The following is a 21,040-nucleotide window of genomic DNA, read 5'->3' as shown; positions in this document are numbered from 1 at the left end:
CGGAAAAGCTCAGCTTTACTTCCCAGGACCCTGTCCCCAGCACGCCAGCACCGTGCCCCTCAGGCCGACAGGACACCGCTGAAACCCAACACTCCTCAGGGACTTCCAACTTCCGTAACGAAGCCCTCTGACACGACAGGCGAAACACGGTGACGGTTTCCTGTAGCCCTCCTAACAGCACACAGTTAACTTGTGAAAACACAGCAAAGCAAACATTTAACGTGAACTCCAGAGCCCGTTCGCGATGTCCTGAGTGGTCCAAATGCGCAGGCCTCCCCGTGGAGCTGGCCTCTGAGTGACGAGCGTGCCCGGCCTGGCAGGGCAGCTTCCTGTCCCCGGGCACCATCACCGCCCCGGGCACGAGCTGTCTCAGCATCACTGAGCACCTGGGGGCAGCGACACACGCGAGCTGGGGGCGTCCTCCAGGAACACTGGCCCTCCACTTCCCAGGGAGACCCACATTCCTGGGTGAGCTGAGTCAATGAGCACTCCGAAGGCAGGCTCACCTTTTTCTCTGCAGGAAGCCCGTTCTCACCAGAGGCACCCCAGAATAATTTATAGGTGAGTCGTATCTGAGTTAACCCACTGGTGACATTAGCCATCGACCAGTCATCTGAGCATTGATCCAATACACATTCTCTGGGAGAACAGAGGCGAGTCAACACGACACAGTCTTCGCCCAGAGCAGCCCGCGAGAAGGCGAGAAGGAAAGGGAAATGCAGTGGGATGGCGGGGTGCTTCCGATGTCTGCCTGCTCAGCTTTTACATCAAATGTTTCCCGAAACGCCTTTCTGATCTTCAGGTTGGCTGAGAGATGCATGTCCCACACTTTGGCATGTTTTCTTTGATGAAAGAACATTTAGTTACTGTGTTTTAAGTGAAAGAGAAAGTGCTTATTTGGTAAATAGCAATTTTTTTCCCCTTTATTGATTTTACAGAGAGAGGAAATGAGAGAGAGAGAGAAAGAAACCTCAATGAGAGAGAACGTCGACTGGCCGCCTCCTGCATGCCCCCCACTGGGGATCGGGCCCACAACCCAGGCACGTGTCCTGACCGGGAATCGAACTGGCGACCTCTTGGTGCATGGGTCGACGCTCAACCACTGAGCCACACCGGTCGGGCTTAAATAGCAATGTAACGACTAGGAAGACATAAAACCAGCACACATCATTTGTATAAAACCACTAACCCACCACTCACGTGGATGTTACCAGTGGTAGTGTCCGCTCACAGGCGAACTTGACAAGGAACAGATCTGCTGTGACCTTCCTAACTTTCCAGGGAGGAGCAACATTAGATACTACATCTAAAACGCTGTTGGAAAATGCATTTTTTTCATAACATAAAGCAAGGACAGAAGGAACGTTCTGGAAATCCCCCTTCACACCTGTATTCTGCATGTGCGGTTGTTTATAGAGCATCACTTTTGGGGAGCCCCTGGGTGACCCACTCCTTCAAACCCATGTCCACAGCGCAGTAGTCCTGCTGGCTGGTAACATGGACATCTGCAAGCTGGCTACCGAGGTGACAGGTGATGACTATTGACGTGACTATTTCCTCTGTGACCTTCCCAGACTAGGAGCGGCCAGTCCTCAGACGAGGCCATTGCACACCAGAGGCAAACATCCAGGACAGACTGCTCATCTCTCGCTGAAATACATGCTCAAAAACAAATGTATGATTCTCAGACGTGGAGTGACTTTTTTTTTTTTTAAGTTTCAAATAAATCAGTGAGAAAGGAGGCATGCAATCCAGTCTGGGTGCCTGGAGCCCCGAAGCTGGTGCCTGGCTGCTGCAGTCGGCACCCCGGCGGGGCAACAAGAACCCAGGCGCCCGGGGAAGGAGGAGAACAGGCAGGATCCATGGCCCCCAGGACGAGGGGCAACCCCAACCCGGGTTCCCCTGCGCTCTGCCTTGAGTCTTCAAATATAAGTGACTGCTAATACACTTTTCAAAGGGTGCTTTCAAGGCAAAGCGAAAGTGAAATGTCATCTAAATGGAAGAAAATGTAACGGACACCTATAGTGCTTGTCTCCAAATCGGGTTTATTTATTTATTTTCATTATTATTTTTTAATCCTCACCTGAGGATATTTTTCTATTTATCTTCAGGTAGAGAGAGAGAGGGAGAGAGAGAGAGAAACATCGATGTGAGAGAGACACACCAACTCGTTGCCTCCTGCATGACCCCGACCAGGGCTGGGGACGAACGGCAACCGAGGCACATGCCCTTAGTGGGTACTGAACCTGGGACTCACTGATCCACGTGAGTTTGGCTCTACAGCTGAGCCAAACTGGCCAGGGCTCCAAATTGGGTTTAAAGATAAAATTCTTTCATTCAGCGTTTTCCACGCGTTAGAAAGAACCATTATATTTCTGCCATGATGCTGCTCAGAAGAGAGAACATCTAATATCAAAAATATCTGGTGTTTTTGTTGTTTTGTCCTTGGCAGCGCTCCCTAAAATAAAAAGGGAAATGTGCCCTCGAGTCTTGCGCTCGAGTCCGCCGTCATGTAAAGACTGAGACTCTGGGCTGCCTGTCCTCACCCAGTTCTCCTCTTGGGGCAAAGTGCGAGACCGTCGACGGCGCCTTCATTCCACTTTCTACGGTTGGACCACATCATGGCCACGTGGCAGTTTTATGAAGGGTGGCCGTCCCGGGGGCGGGGTTAGGGGCGCAGGGCCCCCAGAGCTGCCCCAGCCCCCGGCTTCGGCAGGCACCCGCGTACACGCACCCAGCAGCGCGCGGCTCTGGCACAGGGGCTGCGAAGCCCTCTTGTCCGTGTGTTTGCTGCCCGCCCCCTCCCCAGGACCAGCCCCGCTCTGACTTCCTTGTGTCCTGAGAACTGAAGTATGGCTCACCGAGTACTTCTTCGCGCCAAGGACGGTGCTACAAAGTTACAGACGCTGTCATTTCCTTCCCAGGGACTTCTGCCTCCGAAGAAGACCATGCGGCAACCGTCCTCGAGGTGCGTCCGAGTGGCGGGACCCTGACCGGCTTCGGGCAGCTCCTGCACCCAGTGCCCGAGGAATCTCATCAGCAACTACCAGTCACCGCCTTCCCTTCCTCGGCGACTTAGACGATCACCTTCATTTGTCTGCAAATCCATCTGTTGGCTGAAAACACCGCGTCTCATTCATTTCCTGTCGATAAGGAATCTCTGAAACAATCGTCGAACACCATCTCCGCCGGGACAGTGGTCCGCTCGCCGGCAACAGGATTTGAGACCTCCCCTATTCCCGACGGGGCCGTTATTGCCGCCGGTTGCCATGGTGATGCTGCAGCGCGGCTGTGCTCCACGGTGACCCGCCGCAGCCACAGCACTTGCAACACGGAACCATTTGCTTCCCGGAAACACCCCCCCCACCGCCCGGCCGTGTTAAACTTAGTTAGTGAGCCGGCGGCTCCCCGCCCCGGGGTGATGGCTGGGCACTGCCGGGTACCTCGGCAAGGCCAGCGAGAACGCAGGGGGGACTCGAAACAAGAGGCCTCTTAAAACGCCTTCATCTCCTCCCCTGCGCTAAGTTAAGGGGAGATGTCTCACTACGTCCAATGACTTGAGAAGTGTTTCTTACAGAACGGGAAAGTGATAGGACAAGAAATAAGGAACCAAACGTTTTAATGGCTGGGAGTCCACGTTAATTGACCTTCCTTTTCGAAGCAAAAGCTTGCTTCCCCTAGCTTGGTGTTTTAATTGTAAGTAGTGCACACACACACACACGCACACACACACAACACATACTTAGACGAATTTCCGAGGTCTCTAACTTGTGAAGTCTGGCTTTAAAAAAAAAAAGACACAGATGCTATTAATTAGATTTTCCAATTTCCAAGCCTTGGTTTTCTAAGGGATGAACTACTCAAGGCTGACCTTGCCTTGACCTCCAGGAGGCCTGTCATCTGAGGTTCGAGCCCTTGGGTCGGGGTTCACCCCTAACAGCCCTGCATCAGAGGAGGGACGTGGACAATCACCTCGCAAGGGCAGGTGGGAGCCTCCCGCCGGAGCAGGAGGGCTTCCCTGCTTACCTTCTGAGCCAGTGGGAGTTGGCTGGACCCTCAGGGCCAGCAGCCGGCTGCTGTCCTCAGCTCTTACGACAAATGGTCGTGAGCTGGCCTGCACTCCTGGCAAGACGGTGCCAGTCAAAGGGGACGAGTCTGCCCTGGACTTCAGAGACTGCCGTTTGGAAAAGGAGGGTCATTTACGAAAGCCAAACATCAAAGGAAATGTGAAATCTGTTTGGCCCAGATGTACTAGGTCGACCCGGGCTTGAGGCTCCTCGTCTGTGCGCTCTGGTCTCGTTCTCTGTCCCCGTGTTTGCCTGGCTTGTGCTTCGTTTTTACTTTTGCTGCGACATATGCAGATTGGTCAGGTTCGAAGACGAGAAGGTCTGTTGTTTCAGGAACAGAACAAGAGCTTCCTCCACGGAGCAAAGCATGCCGTGGGGGCCTCGGACCCCGGGCTGCGTGGGAGCAGGCTCCCTTCTTCCAGCACCCACCCGCGAAGGAGAGAGGGCGCTGCCGCAGCAGGACGCTGGGCCCCGAGTCTGTGAACGCAGGGCCTGCCGGGGTGTGGGGGCTGCCCTGCCCCTGCCACCTCCTCGTCCCAGGGAAGAGGAGTTTCGGGGGCCTGGCTGCGGACGGGGACCGAGCCTGAGGGCGGAGGCCGGGACGAGTGCTGGGTGGGTTCCAGACTCAGGTGCCTCGGTCAGGGAAACGGGGAACGTCTCGGGTATAAACATTGAAGGTGACCCTGAAGCCGGAGATTTCACGATTAGAGTCCTGAGCCATCTGAACGAATCAGGATCCAAAGTTGGTATGACGCAGGCCGCGTTGGGACACCCCCTCGTGTGCCCCACAAAGCCAGCCCCACCCCAAAGCCTCCTAGCCGCCTGTCCTCTGTTGTGGAAGAAACTATTTTCACGGGCCAGGTTCTGAGATTTCGTCCTTCGTGTCCTAGCACACGGATGGGTGTGTTTAGCCCACGGAGCTGGTCCTGGTTGTGTGGTTGCTGAGCAACGGAAGCTTCCAGCACTGTCTGTCCTTCCGAGGGATCGTCTCCCTTCCAGATCAGTAGGCGTCATTCACCGCTCCGCGTCCACACGGGGAAAACACACGAGACCCCGTCTTCCTGACGGGCTCCGGGAACACGCTGCTTCCTGGCAGCGAGGTGTCCCTGGCACGAATTTCCCCGGAGAAGCTGGACTCAGCGCCCAGGCTGGTGTGTGGGTGGCTTGCAGAGCCCTCAAAGAATGGGACTATTTTTAGACATCTGGAGACACAGGTGGGGTGTGGCGTGAGTGTACATGGACCGAACGCTCACTGAGGCCGTAGAGTGATCAGGTTCCTGAACGGACATGTTACCTTGACTGCTCAGCAAAGTCACCCCAACTCCAAGCGAGGCTGGCTCTGGGCACCCTGTCACGCCATTCAGAAGAAGTAAGCAGATCTCGCAGCATCGCCGGGACACAAGGTTTGCACGTAGGTGTTTATGACCATCTACTGCATGAGCTATTTATGAAACCACACAAAGCCTTGGGGACTGTCCAGTTCCCACCCCGCCAGCAGGCTCTGGGCCATCAGCTAAGCACCAGCTGGGTAATTCTGTGCTGTTATTCTGAACCCAAGGACCCTGAGAATTTAGGGGCCTCTGGAACCCCTCTAAGCCCTTTAAATAGAAGCTCTAGCGGGCATGGGACTCATTTGCTGTCCGGCAGTCCATGAGACAAAGAAGATGTTTGAACTTGGTCTCCTGGCTGCCACACCCATGCTCGCAAGCAGCCCTTGCACCCTGTCTTCTGGAGGGGGCCACCTTGTACATACCTCCTTCCCTTCAGAAGGGAGAACAACGGCCCCATCCCGTTCAGAGGGAGCCCCAAAAGCTCAGGGCTATGCCCACCTGTCAGTGTCACCTACCAGCACCGAAATTCGGTGTCTGGAAAAGGGATGTGTCTCCAGTGGATCAGTTAAAGATGAAATGTAAAATGGTGACCTGCTATCCACTGCAGGTTTACACACCAAGACAACGGACCACGGTCCCAGTCCAGCCCACGAGCAGGTGCACCAGCTGTGTGGCCCAGCACAGCTCAGAATGAAGAGTGGAGGGTGACAGATAGGTCCAGCTCTCAGGACCCAGCAGGGGCTGTAATGTGCCTGGGTCCAGGGGGTGCTCTGTGCCCCGACTCAGTATCACCTTCCCACGCCCAGCTGCGGGTACCACTACCTCCCCCTCCCCGTCCTGGGTGACTGAAGAACATACGAGCAGGATCGGTGGAAAAGACCTGAATATGTGAAGTCCGTCCTGCTGGCCGGAACCGACCCCCTGTGGCAGCAGGGAGCCGCCGAGCTCACGCTGTGTTCTGCCACCTGTGAGTTTGGTCAAAAGCCCCTGAATTTCCATCAGGCAGGCTACTGGCTTGTTCGCAGCTCAGCATCGCAGACAGTGTCACATCCCGAAGCTGAGGGCCACCCCGTCACTGTTCTTCCCACAACGGTGAGCGCACCGTCACCCCCCATAGCTCACAGCTCATTCACACTGGGACCTGGCTGACCTTGACTCTGCTCTGACCTCTGTGACGACAACGCCATAAACCTCTGGGTGGCTCCCGCTGAGAAGACAGACCTCAGGCCTCCGCAGGTGCAGACTGACCACGGGAGCCGGCTTGTCTCTTGGGGGAGGGGTGGAGGTCTCCGGCCAGCTGCCTGTGCTCTGCTCTGATGGCAGACGGGCCGTGGGATGGGGGCTGAGGTCAGGTTAGTTCTTCTCGGTGTGCAAACCGACAGGTGATGACAGCACTTCATTCTGGACTCCACCTCTGATGGGCCCTTTTCAAGACACGGAACTCCAATGCTAGTAGGTGGCTTTGGCTGGTGGGTGGCCCCTTAGCGCTCAGGAGTCCTGGGGCTGGAGAGAGAACCGCCATCCGGAACCCAAATCGAGCGGAAACGTTTAGTTCTGGCCTGGTTTGGGGGCCAGGGCTAGCCCGGAATGCAGCACCCCGACCCCAATTCAGGCAGAGAGTGAGTCACAAGCACCAACCTGCCGTTTGGAATTTGCCTCTGCGGCCGTGGGATAAAATAGAAGTTGGCCCCAAATAGGGAAGAAATCAGAGAAACCAGTTTGGCGTCGGGCGGAGGCAATCGCTGGAGACTTACCGAGAGCTGCGGCGTGTCGGTCAGCAGTACTGATTTGTATCCCCTCGCTCCAGAAGGGTGGATGGCAGAATGAGGGGTACAGGCGTCCCCCGCCACTTCACACTTCGACTTTCGTGGCTCCCTCTACTGCGGTTTTGTCAAATATATTCATTAAAAAGTTGATCGAGACAGTGAAAACGATACAGCGTGCACTCGGATGGCTGAGTCATTTATACACTCTGTATCACAATTGAAATTAAAATGACTGTACGTATGGACTGTAGGCCTATGTATTCGAGCACCCCGGGACTCCTTCAACGCCAGGTGCAGCCGCTGGAGTCTGGAACGGACTAACCGCGATGAACGAGGGGCGACTGTATTCGTAAACACCTGCCCACGCACCGCCAGCACAGGCCAGCGGCCCACAGGGCGACCCCAGGCCCCGCGAGGCCCGCGTGCAGAGGCGTGAGCGAGCAGACAAATCCAACCGCTCTAAGTAGAGGACGGAGAGCTGTCCAGAAAGTGATGATGGCAGAATCAAAGCTCCAGCTCACAGTGGACCCCCTTCCTGTGGAAAGAAATCCCCACCGCAAAACCACGTGACAGCCCAGCGCTCTGGCCATGGTGTCTCAGGCCGGGAAGGCTTCTGGGACTGAGTGCACGAGAGTCACCAGCCCCCCACAAGGGCTCCGTGCAGGGACAGAGGGCTCGTGAAGTTCCTGATCACTTTATCTCTGAATCTGTTTCCTAAGTGCAGTCTGACGGGACAACGGCCCACTGTGTCTGCTTGAGCCTTAACTCACACCTGGGGTCCGGACTGTTGCTTCCTGGTCCCTGAGAGCACACCCCACCTACAGAGTGAGGTCCCGGCAACGTGAGGGGCTCCCTGTCTGAGCGTGTCCCCGGCCCCAGCGAGCACAACATTAAATAGACGGTAAAAAACAAAACAAAACAAAACCCCACTATAGTAGGTCTGGAGAGAGACAACAAAAGAAAGGAAAATGCTTTCCCCCCCCTGCTTTCTTGAATAAGACATGCAGCCTTTCATGTGGCTGGCCCTGCTCATGCCGAGGGCTGCCCCAGGCGCTGGAGACCAAGAAGAGAGTTCTCCTGGGCTAACTGCTTTCTCCTGCGTCACCCGCTCCCCACACCAGCCCATTCATTCCCTCTCATTCATCAGCCACACGTCCCGAGGCCGGCTAGGTGCAGGCGGCCGGGATTCAAAGACAACTGGGACACGACTGTCCTCTGGGAGGGCTCACGCCCCTGCCTGTCACAGGCGGGCAGGGAGCCATCCAACCGACTGTTCCCATCCCTGTGCAGGATGCTAACCAAGCAGCAATTTCCAGTTACGGGCCATCACGGACAGAGCAGGGCGCAGGTGCTTGACATGCCTCTGGACAGCTGAGCTTCGAACTTGGCTTTTTGTTCCCCAAGACCGGCATCTAACGCTCTCTCCACCACATCCCGAAGGAAGTCCTTTACTGTGATTTAAACACTCAGACAGGAGCACAACCAGGGCTGCGACACCCCGCGGAGACCGGCCTGCGTCCTTCCCAGACTCTCCGATTAGATCAGAAAGGTCTGCGAGCCCGTGTCCTCAGGCACTGGCTCCCCTAGGTTCATCAGGGCACGGGCCCTGTGACTGCGTAATTTAATGTTTTTTTCAAGTTTCCCAAGGACACTGCTGTTGCCCTTGGACACGCTGTTACACGTATACCAAATTTTTATGCAATGTGCTGTCGCCTAGATGACATAAGCCAGTTGAATGATATATTTTTTTTAAATCTTTGAGGTCATTTCGGAAAGGGGTCGTCCATACGTTCTGGCGAAAGCAAAGGCTCCCCTTTGCACCCTCATTGCAAACGCCTGGACGTGGTACTTAGGTTTCTGACCAGGTCCCTAAGATTCCAGAGGAGGTATTGGATTTGGGCTCGGCACCTGGTTTCTGGTTCTGGCCCATTAGGACGAGCAGTCGAGGCTGCAGGCCTGCAGCTTGGCCCTCAGAGCGGCCGGGTATTTCCTAGGCTTCCCCAGGCCTGGGGGAACGGTGAGCAGCGCCCCAACAAAGGCGTGTCTCCTCTCCAGGGAAACCCAGCTGGGGGACGGCCTGAGCCCAGGCCTCAGATGTCTGTTAAAAGGAGATCGTCTTGAAAGAAAAGCACCCCCCACCCCCATCCGCCATTGTACTCTCTACTGTCCCCGCGTTGAACACGGGCAACTTTTGTGCCGTTCGTTTTGTACGCGAGCTCTCCTTTCTTCTGGGGTACCACCTTGGATGGACAGAATTCTACAGCCTTGCAGAGGTGGCGACTCAGGAGAGGGGTGACCTTAGGAGGCGGGTGACTTGATTAAAGCCACAGGCCAGTGGAGATAGATGTTGGGCCTCCTGACCCTCAGGCCGGCTGCCCATCCCCCCAACCCCTGGTCCTGTTGTCTCTACCAGACTGACTCCATGGAGCAGTCTGCCTCCCCCCCGCCACCCCAAATCATCCTTTGTTGTTCTCTGATTTCTACCATCTCCTGCCCTCTTGACCTTTCTGGTCTCTGTATGCAGGTCCACTTTCCTGGTGCCATGGGTAAACCCGGTGCTGGGTCCTGGTGCTGGTGGGTGTCTGGCCCACGGGTCTGTGATCAGGCTGGGTGGCAGTGTCACGGGACAGACGATGACCACATCCCTCCGTCCTCTGAAGACCAGGGCTGCGGTGAGTGGACACAGAGTGCACCTGACCTAGCTGACAGCCCCAATCCCCAAGACGACCCCCGGAGCTGCTGTCAAATAAGGTTATGGAGCCGGAGGGGTGGCCAGATCCCAGCTGGGCAGACAGAGGCCACTTGGAGCAAGCAGAGGGGATGGGAGGAAGCGTGGCCAACACTGTGTGGAGATCGATTGTGTTACTGTTCCCGTCGGGGAAACCTGCCACATGGCTCCCCAAGCGGAATCGGTTTGTGGGAACATGAAAAAAGAACAGTTTTAAAAAAAAAACTACACAATTTTCAATAACATCTCACTGGAAAGAAATTTTGGGGTGTTTCAGGAGGCGCAGGCTCCTCTCAGGAAGAACACCGGGATCACAGGGTGACATCATCACTGCCATTTCAGAAGAGCCGGCGGATGTCACCATGTCCCCTCGTCCCAAACACTCAGAGGACCGGCGCGCTCTGGTCATTACCAAAAATAATTTTTTTAAAGAAAACATGACTTAATCCTCAGCTCAAAAACATACCGCTCTGGGTAGTGAATCACTCATTAAAAAGTAAAGGAACCCACCCACGACGGGAAACGGCACAGCACACAGAACGTCAGGGCTGGCTTTGCCCTGGAAGGAAGCCAAACCCGGTCTGGGGCGCAGTGAAGTCCCTGCGCTGGATCCCGTCCCATCGAGCGCTTCAGGACCTGACCCCTCCGGCCACACGCATTCCCCGCCTGCCTTTTCTCGGGAGTTTCCGGAAGGGGGGGCCTGGGAGTTCCCATGGTTTCTGACAAGATGAAGTGGTCTGCTTTTCCAGGGAACCACTTCTTCTGGTCCAGGACACCACCAGAGTCCCCCAAACCACTGCAGGCTGGATGTCAACACTGCGGGCTAAGCGCCTTCGTTTCATTAACCGGCGCTTCTGCGTGGGCTTTAACATCGAAGCCCATGGGCTTCCAGCTCTGGCTTCAGCACGGGAGCAGCATCACAGAACGAAGAGGGCTGCTTTGCGAACTAGCCCCCCATTAGGAGAACCCCCATTAGGAGAACCTTGCAGGTGTCTGCTTCTTCAGGAAGGCAACGGGAGAGCCAGTCCAAATAAGAAACAGGGACAAGAAAATGCCATGGGCAGCTCTCATCATGGACACGATCACGCACACACGTACGCCGGACAGACGGCCTCCTAGCGGGGAAGGCGATGGCCCCGGACGCGCCTCACACAGCCCTGGCTGCCCCCGGACCCTTCTGTTGTGAACTCGGAACCGAGCGAAGCGTCGCCCGGGGTCACAGAATTTGATGTCTTGAAGAGAACTCTGAGAAGTTCCCACCTGCCTCTGACTTTCCCCATGAAGAAGGGCCTCCCAGGACACGTCTAAGTCATTCAGCTTCCAGAGCTCCTCTGTTTCTGTCCCCTCCGTGTTCTAGGCTCCTGCCCCAAACCACAGTCCGAGCTGGGATCCCCGACCTGTTTTGGAGACCCAGCCAGGCCTGAGCCTGCAGGAGGTGAACGGACCAGCCGCGGGCCGCAGCCCTGGGAAGGAAACCCGGAGGGTGTGTGCAGAGAGATTAGAAACTGGATTTGGTCAGCAGATAACACGCGGAAATGGTTGGGAACCCTGGCCAAGATCAACTCGAATGATCGGAAAATGGTTCCAAAATATAATTATCTACCAGCAAACTGTGCAGAATCTATGGGATATGTTCTTTGTTTTGTTTTGGTTTTTTTTTAAATCAATGTGCTCTATTCCTTGAATAACTGCAAAATAGCATTTTTCATAAAGGAAAATTTTCTTTTCTTTGGGCTGGCATGGACCTTGCTTTCAGTGGAGGGGATGAGCGGACCTGGCACCGCGCCAGGAGCACCTGTGCCTGGGGAGTCCCCGCCCACAAGCCTCCCTGTGCTGCTTTCTCCGTGAGGGTGGAGGTGAGCCGCCAGCCTCCGGGCGCCTCTGGGCCCAAAGGAGATAATGAACTTGAGCAGCTCTGTCAACGGTCAAGGGCTCTGCCCGCAGGTGCAGGACCCTAAATCCCAGCTACTCCTCAGAGGGAGGCATTTTACATTATCTGGAAAACAGGAAATAGATCCAGTCCTGTTTTCGTGACTAAAAATTTCCACCCACACAGTGATTTTAAAAAATGAATTTCTCTGCAGCAACATGGTAACATGGTCGCTTTTAAAAGTACATGCACGTGTGTGTGTGTGTGTGTGTGTGTGTGTGTACCCTAGACACAAAACTTCACCATTTCTGATAGCAAATCAATCTTGGTAGAGTTGTTTGAAATCAGTTAAATACTGCCAACGTATGTTTTTTTTAAGTTGTTGGAATTCAATCAGCCCCCGTTATAAAATAACACAAATGCAGGGTTTTTTTTTGGCTTATTCTCACTTCTGTTCAAAACAAGGAGAAAGAAAGGCAACTCAGAGAGACTCCACATGTGACACGCTTTTGTTTGGCAGTTCCACAGGGATCGTTCCTGCCCCCACATTTTAAACACTTTACACCAAACTCTGCATCGTCATCACCAGTTTTTAAAAGTCATTTCCAATCCGCAATTTTTAAGCCGAATGCATCTAATATCCTGCGGTCTGATGTTCCGACACGCCCAGGGATGTCCCCCCGTGGACGGGACGGAAGTTGGGGGCAAGTTCCCTTAGCAAAGGGGCCTCGGCCCATGTGCCTTCCGGTTGCCACCAGAACCCATTCCTGAGTCTGTGGCTCAGTGGGTCTGAGACATCCCTGTAACTCTCACTGAAAAGGTTCAATCGAGTCCCTGCCTTCACCAGGGTGAGGGGTGCCACCCCTCGGGTGCCGACCACCGTCTACGCTGACGAGCAAGGACAGCCTGGCACACAGAACGCCCCCACCTCGTGGCCCTGAGCACAGGCTCCCTGGAGACCAGCCCACTGACCGCTGCCCTGGCCCCTCCCCCTTTCTCACTGCAAACTAAAACTCCACTTCACAACCTTGTTGTCAAGGAAAATTAGGAGGGCGGTGTTGTTGGTAAAAATAGGAACCTTCAGCTTCAAATGGGTGGGATTCTGACGTGCCGTCCAGCCAGCGGAGGGCCCGACAATGCTCGGGGATTGTTTTCCTCCAAGGTGGGCCTCCCTTGGGTTCCTGGCAGCCTGACAGCCCAGCGGCCCCCTGGCAGGCACTGCCCGGCCGCGCTGTGGGGGACGCAAAGGGTTTCCTGGAGCACACACCCCGATTTCCTGCTCGGGGCTGGACGAGGTTAACTGAGCTGTCTGCCAAATTCTCACCTCATGAGCGCTTCCTGGCCAGTCTGCAACCTGGTTTTTAAATACCTTAGGGATTTTATTACAAGCAACCACGACACAAATCCTACACGACTAGAAAGGTCCCCCTCTGAGCTCGCCTTTACCTCTGGTCCTGGGACGACGCTGGGGAGCCATCCTGATGGGGGAGCACCCATGTTTTCCTGTCTGCTGGCTGCTATGGGATACCTAGGAGAACCCCGGCTCGGACCGGGCCTGCCAGGAGCTCAGGAGGAGGCGTGAGCTTAAGTAGGAGGCTGTGTTCCCATTCCCCCGAGTGGAAACTGTGACCGCGGCCGTCCAGGCCCTTGTACGTGACCCATGGTTACTGAGTAGACGCCTTTCGGGGCACTTCTTGGAAGAATGTTGGGACTTTCCTGGCGGGAACGGAAGTGGAAATAAACGAGGGATGAATCTGTCACCGTCAGGCCCAGACACATTCTTGCAGCTGGCTGACGGCTTCTCGCTCAGCCTCTGGGTGGCTGACTTCTCTGCCGGGAGACACACTTGCTGCTCAGAAAGGAAACCTGTGGGATCCAGGGATGCTAATAAAAACCCACAGACAGGGCAAAGGAAGGAAACAGGAACCGGCTCTCGTGGGAAGTGCTCGAGTCTTCTGTGCCGTGCACAGCTGGTGTCTCTCTGCAGGCCCAGAACCGGCAAGGACACGGCGTTCAGTCCAGCAGCACAGACGGGGCCCCAGCTGAGGTGGACGGAGGCCTCCACGTGGCCCGCCTGCCCGGCAGAACACACGTGACTGACACACTCTGATTGCTTCTTCTTTCCCTGCCACGGTAGCCCTTCAGACTAACATCAAGGAAGGAAAACGACTCAGTGGACAAAAGTCACACGTACTGAATGGGACAGAGGAGGAAGCACGGATTGTCTGGGAACACAAGGCTGGTGAATGATCATTCTAGGTTAAATTTAAAATAAACCCACTGTTACGGAATGTTAACACTTAATTTAGTTTTCTTTCATTCCTTTGGTATTTCCATGAACCAAAGTGAAACAGTCAAGATACAGTATCATTTCATCTTACTTGCTGGGGATACCCTTTGGTATAATAAGATACGACCTCAAAGAGCCCAGAGAAAATATCTAAACCTTAATTATGTACCTTCCATAAAGCCTTAATTCTGAGATTCCATTGCATTATTTAAATACTGCGCCGCCAAGACCCACAGAGCTGCCAAGTCTCCCCTGGAGGGAATGTTGGTCCTATCAGATGATCAGTAAGGACTATAATATTACTTTCCAAATTTATTTTTAAATACGAAAAAAAAAAAAGGAAAAAATATGACAACAGGTGGCTGTGTTCAAAAGACTCCTCTTAATCCAGTTTAACCAGAAAAATGTTTTACTCTTAAAAAAAAAATCAAATATTAACGTAGTGCTGGTTTATGGAATGACAAACCAGGGATTACTGCTGGAAAGGGAAGCCCTCTGGACCTCCACGACAGCTGCAGCACACACCTTGTCACCAAGCAAATGCCTTCTTTAAAAGCTGACAACAGTCACTGTATTTTCCTGACGGCGTTAACCACAACAGGTTTACGTGCTGCTCTGCGTGACCTCACGTCAATGCCACAGTCATCCTTCGACGTGACCGGCAGACGGGAGAAGAGGAGGTGGACAACATTCCTGCTCATTTGGCGGAATCTCTGCAGCCAGCCGACCACGGGCGGATGGAGGCTGGGGACAGTCTCCAACCTCGGGACGTCGGCTCTCTCCCGCCCTGCTCAGGATGAGCTACGTATTTAACCAACTCAAAAGCAAGCTTCTGATTCCACCAATGAGAAGTACATTCTTCGCTGTGCGTTGAAATCCCGGAGCCCTGGAACAGTCTCAAGTTTAGCTACAAGGATGCCACGGGCGAAAAGACCGACACCCAGCAGGCAGACTCCAGGGGCCGCGGATCAGGCGGCAGGATCCGCAGGGCGGCGACGCTTCCCACACCGCTTCCTCGTCCCCGAAAGAGTCCTGAAATCAGAAGCACTCTGACCCCAAGAACTCACAGCTTCCTCAAGCAGAACTTCCCGTTCCTGTTGGAATGGAGGCGAAGGATGCGTCCAAGGAGCGGGAGATGCCGCCCAGAGCTGCTCTGGCTCCCCAGAGCCCGTGCTAGAAACAGAGGCAAGACGTCGACTCCTGGACGATACTCAGTGACCTCCGGACGGCGATCGGACTCCAGAATCTGTGTCTGGCTTGGAGACAGTGCGGGAGGGGGCCCGGGAAGCACAGGTCCCAGGATCCCAGCTGAGAGAACTGCTGATTCCGCACGACCCCGGGTCCACGAGCCAGGAGGCCAGGCAATGCTAGAGAGGGCGGGGGCCAGGCTGGGTGTGGAGGGCCCGTGCTGAGCCCAGCACCAGGGAAGCCAAGGCCCAACCCTCTCAGCCAATCAGAATCCGTGCCGGTTTTTCGGAAGGAGACACACCTGTGGGCCTGACCCTCAGATATGTCATCCAGTGTGGTGGGGCCCCCCGCTTCTGAGGAGCATGTGGTATACCCATCAAGCCATGTGAAGGAGCCAGTACCTCTCGCCGAGGGCCCAGAGGCAACAGGGACATCTCTTGTAACGGCGTCTCTATCCCAGGAATATCATTCCAGCGGTGATCCTTCTCTCGGATCGTAACGGCGTCTCTATCCCAGGAATGTCATTCCAGCGGTGATCCTTCTCTCGGATCGTAACGGCGTCTCTATCCCAGGAATGTCATTCCAGCGGTGATCCTTCTCTCGGATCGTAACGGCGTCTCTATCCCAGGAATGTCATTCCAGCGGTGATCCTTCTCTCGGATCGAAATGGCGTCTCTATCCCAGGAATATTGTTCCAGTCCTGATCCTTCTCTCGGATCGTAACGGCATCTCTATCCCAGGAATATCGTTCCAGTCCTGATCCTTCCCTCTGATCCCACGGTTGACATCGGCCCAAGAAGATCCTGCCCTTCGGAACGGACAGCATCCGATGACGACGTGACGGCCGAGGCCGACACAGGGGGCTTCGTAGGCAGCAAATGGAGACCTCCCGGTAGTCTCTCCTGGTAAATCATCGACTGCGACTCCCAGGTACAGAGGACGTTTAGTGGGTTGACAGATGGGAGGGAGGCTGGGGGCATGGGTGAACAAGGTGAAGGGATTAAGAAGTACAAAGTGGTTGTTAGACTGATGACCCTCAAAGGGAACGGAGGGGGTGGGAAGAGATAAACCAGAAGACTTATATGCATATTCGCATAACCAATGGACACAGACAATAGTGTGGGGAAGGCAGGGGGGGGGCAGGAGCAGGGAGGAGGGGTCAACGGGGGAAGGTAAGGGGGGCTGGGTAATACATTTAACAATAAAGATAAGTTTTAAAAAAATCATCAACTGATTTTGGCAGTCCTTCGAAACAGCGATAGGCCCCACGATGAAAATGCATTGAATCTCTCCAGGAATAACCGTGAGCAGTATGCGCAGAAGAAACAGTGTCATGAAGGGCACCCTCCCCAAAGAGAAGGCCCCCAGGACAAAATAACGAACCCACTGGCCTCAGGATAATTCAGAGCAGAGTCTAGGTATTGCAAACAAGGCGAGGGACTTAAGAAATAATGCTTCCCAGTTGCCCACATCTGGTGCCCCCACCTAAGGTCTCCCTGAGGGGGAGCGTCTACCAGCGGCAGGTGCCACCTGTCCATGGGCTGCACTGTCTTTTGTTTTTTAAATCCTCACCCGAGGATATTTTTCCATTTATCTTCAGATAGAGTGGGAGGGAGGGAAGGCGGGAGAGAGAGACACATCAATTGGCTGCCTCCCGCACAACCCCGACCAGGGCCGGGGACCAACCGCAACCGAGGTACGTGCCCATGGCCGGAATCGAACCCGAGACTGCTTGGTCTGCAGGTCAACGCTCTAACCGCTGAGCCAAACTGGCCGGGGAAGGCTCCTGTGTGTCTGTGTCTACATACTGGGACATGGAGACCATCGATGGGGCATGGACCCCAAAGGCATACAATTACGTGACGACAACACTTTCCTTTCTTTCTTTTTAACCCAAAGTGCAATTCAGAAGGCCTCCTTCTCAGCAGTTTTCCCCACAGCAGATCGTGTCAGAAACAATCACCGCCGGTGCCACGTTGTCCACCGGGCTCCTAACGGTCACCGAAGGTGTGCCGCCGAGATAAGACACAGCCGCCAGGGACGTCAGCGAAAGGGACACTGCTCCTCACAACGCATTTCAGGAGGCTGAACAGCTGGGCCAGATTTTAAACCCGCGCACAAAACAGCGCACCGAGAAGTGTGATACGAGCCTGCTCGAGCAGGTTCAGGCATAAAATTCAAATACAACACGCTGACCATATGGCCTTCTTTCTCTGGAAGATAATGTTTCTCTAACAATGAAATCCCACACACTTTTTTAGGTAGCTGACGACACATCAGAAATAATTTTTATAAATGTTGTACTCACCCAGGGACAACGCTGGCTATAGTCTGAAAAAGAAAGAGAAAGAAAGGGTTAGTTCCCCGTTAAAGGCTCAGTTGCTAACTCCAGCCCTTCCTTCCTCTACCCACCAGGTGAACGTGCCCACTGTTGCTTCACTGTTTGGGTCTCGAGGCTTTTTATCTGCAGGACCATAGATGATTTTTGCTGAAATCATCGGCTTTCAAAAGTCTCCTTCCCCTAACTCTCTCGCAATTTCTGGTTGCCAGTTGATGGAGGAGGGTGGGGGCTGACCTAGATCTGAAATGCTTGGCGTCGAGCCCCCAAGGTGCCCCATCAGCCAGCGGCTCCTTCTGTGGCTGACACTGCCCCACCCCCCGAGGCAGTCCCCTCAGCCCATCTTCTCTAGAGACAGCCACTTAAGACCCACGTGGGGGGCCCCTCACCCCAGGCAACCATTATTCAGCATGCTCATTCCCTATTCGTGTAACGGAAATGTTCTTTCTAAAACAGATTTATTGAGATGTAACTTACACACCATCAAGTCCATCTGTTTAAAGTGTACAATTCAGTAGGATTTAGCATATTGATGAGTGTTGCAGTCATCACCATCATCTCATTGTACAATATTTGCATCATCCCAAAAGAAACCCCATGCCCATCAGTTCATTACCCCCCAGCCCTGGTCCCAGCCCCAGTCCCAGGCCCGGCCTATCCCCTCCCCACCCCATGACCCCTGGCACCCACTAATCTACTTCCTGGCCGTGGATTTGCCTATTCTGGACATTTCATATGAATGGGACCCTGTAATATATGACATCTGCAGAGGCTGCTCTCACTTGGTGCCGTTTTGGGGATTCACCCACGGTGCAGCATGGAAAGCACTTGATTCCTTTCTATGGACAAGTACTCTTTCCGTGTGCGGACAGACCACATTTCTCTGGTACCCATTCCTCAGCTGACAGACGGGACTTCCCGGTTCTTGTGTGAGTGGCCAGTCAGGCAGCCTCACAGGAGGGCCCCCAGCCTGCTTCTGCCTGTGGCTGGACACATGCTCCGTTGTCACCACACAGCGGCACCATGAGAAAATGGAATCAGTCGTCACTGTGTTTAAATAGCTAATGTAGTACATGGCATTTTCCACCAAAATAGACTACTTCTCATCTTAGTCATGGCTAGGCTACATATTTTAAAGCAAAGGCGATAAAGACTCTGCGCTACACAGTTATAGCAGATTGCACGAGCCAAAAATCTGACCTGTGAAGTAGGGTTACAGCAAAAGAAGCTAAAGTAACAGTTCTGGTTACTAAGGAATTTTAAATCTACTTGGGCAAATCCATAACTAATGTTATTCTTTTTTTTAATTTATTTTTTATCCTCACCCGAGGACATTTTTCGATATTTTTGTTCAGGTAGAGGGAGAGGGAGAGAGAGAGAGAGAAACATCGACGTGAAAGCGACACATCGAGTGGTTGCCACCCACACGACCCAACCAGGGCTGGGGACAAACTGCAACCAAGGTACATGCCCTTAGCGGGAACCGAACCCGGGTCTCTCCGGACTTCAGGCCGATGCTCTAACCGCTGAGCCAAACCGTCCAGGGCAACTAATGTTATTCTTAATGGTGGAAGACTGAATACCTTCCCCCACTACAAGAACAAGGCAAGGATGTCCACTCTCACCACTCATATTTAACATTGTACTGGAAGTCCCAGTCAATGCAATAAGGCAAGAAAAAAAGAAATAAAAGACATAGAAATTGGAAAGAAAAAAATAACAATAGTTTCTAAATTCTCAAATGATATGATTGTCTACAGAGAACATTCCAAAGAATCCACGAAACAATGCAAATAGGGATTATCTGTGGAGTACCATATAAAGCCAACACAGCAAATGGCAGGAAGGTGAGGGGCACCGAGGCGATCCTTGGAGGATCCGAAGCTGTTTTTTTGTAGGAATAACTTATTATAAGAGTCTACCCCTTCCAACCCCCACCTGGGAAAATGCTGCATAGAATGACCTGTGGTATCTGTTTGGGACCAAGCACGTGACAAGCCAGGAGTGGAAGGAACGCTTAATATTTCAGGATCCACAGAAATGCTGAAAACTACCTTCCATACAATGCCGAGTCACGCCAGTGTGAAATGCTGAGTCATGCTAGTGTGAAATAAGGCCCACTGACGAGCAGAAGCGTGTCCCACGCAGAAGCAGGGTTACAGGCTGGAGCGAAACCAGACTGCGAACCGCAAGGAAAACCGCAGTCACCCTAGTACCAGGCGGGCACTCTGTCAGCGGCTAGTCAAATGGATGAACAAGCATGATCGACAACATCCCCATCAAACACAGTCATAATTTCAAATCAAACCTGAATGATGCTATTTTATATTTTTCTCTTTTTGTTGAATGTATTGGGGTGACAATGGTTAATACAATTATATAGGTTTCGGGGATACATTTCTACAACACATCATCTGTTCACCACCCCAAATCAAGTCTCCTTCCATCACCATTTATCCTCCCTAAACCTCTCCTACACCCCCACCCCCTTGTTTATTTTTAAAACAAAGTAAGAACACACAGACCAGTGGGCTCTATAAATACAGACTGTGTCGGTTTGGGGCTCACACATGTCAGCGTGAGACCATAGTAGCAGCTTTTCTAAGAACAGAGGTAGAGAGAAAAACCAAGTGACCAGAATACCCTCCGAAGCCAGCCTCGATCACGTGAACACCCCTCCAGCCCAGGCTCGGACACAGGTGGCTACATAAAACCGAGCGAACTCCTGAAAAAGGCGAAATGAGCACACTATGAAATGCAGGTGGGGAGGCTGGATCCCACGGACACATCCGCTCCTCTGGGGCTTGAAGGGTTGTCACTGCAGAGCTTGTACGGTGTCCCTCCCCAACAGGAAGGTCCCTGGTCTTATCTGGAGCAGCACGGCCTCCAGACACAGGAGGAGAGCAGGTCTTAGATTTTCGGTGGGACCAGTGCCCCGGCGGCCGCTGTCTCCCCCACAGAGCACAGCCAACCTCAGGGGACAAGCTGAGGCCCCTTCAAGGGCAAGAAGACGGAGCCTTGACAGGTGTCACACAGTCGCCGAGACTGCCCGTGGCTGGGCTGCACAGGGGGTTCAGCCCACCCTGAGTGACATCTGCCTGTCTGGCTTTTCTGTCTCCTTCCCCTGAGTGAGGCTGTAAGTTCTTTCCTTCACATTCTTCCTGTCAGGGCACAGCCTGCGACAGAGGGGCTCGAGAAGGGCATTCCGCTCAGGGTAACATTGATCCTGGAGGCCCCCCAACTCTAGAAAGGGCTCCACCGCGGCCTGTGCTCTAGAAGGATCTGGGAAGGCCCAGGCGGGCCCCAGGCTGCGAGTCTGCAGGAGCGGCCTGCCTCACAGGGGCCTGGACCAGCTGACCACGGAGGTCTGCCCCGGGCACACAGGCATGGCCACTCGCTTCCAGAGGCCAGACCGGGGAGGATGCCCGGCCAGACCTTGGAAGAGAGGTGGCGTAAGGACGT

General features: G+C 53.8%; 1 protein-coding gene across 1 annotated transcript in view; it reads right to left on the bottom strand.

Annotated features, from left to right (window-relative positions):
- PTPRE (protein tyrosine phosphatase receptor type E) overlaps positions 1-21,040 on the bottom strand; it is a 133,930-nt gene that overhangs the window by 59,589 nt on the left and 53,301 nt on the right. The window contains exon 2 of the mRNA XM_036264547.1: positions 17,549-17,571. The gene's annotated coding sequence lies outside the window, so the exon portion shown is untranslated. The remainder of the gene's footprint in view (positions 1-17,548; positions 17,572-21,040) is intronic.

Source organism: Molossus molossus, unplaced genomic scaffold, assembly GCF_014108415.1.
Source record: "Molossus molossus isolate mMolMol1 unplaced genomic scaffold, mMolMol1.p scaffold_m16_p_17, whole genome shotgun sequence".
In the NCBI taxonomy this organism is placed as follows: Eukaryota; Metazoa; Chordata; class Mammalia; order Chiroptera; family Molossidae; genus Molossus; species Molossus molossus.
The sequence above is the reverse complement of the archived record's forward strand: the minus strand, read 5'-3'. Positions and strand labels throughout refer to the sequence as shown.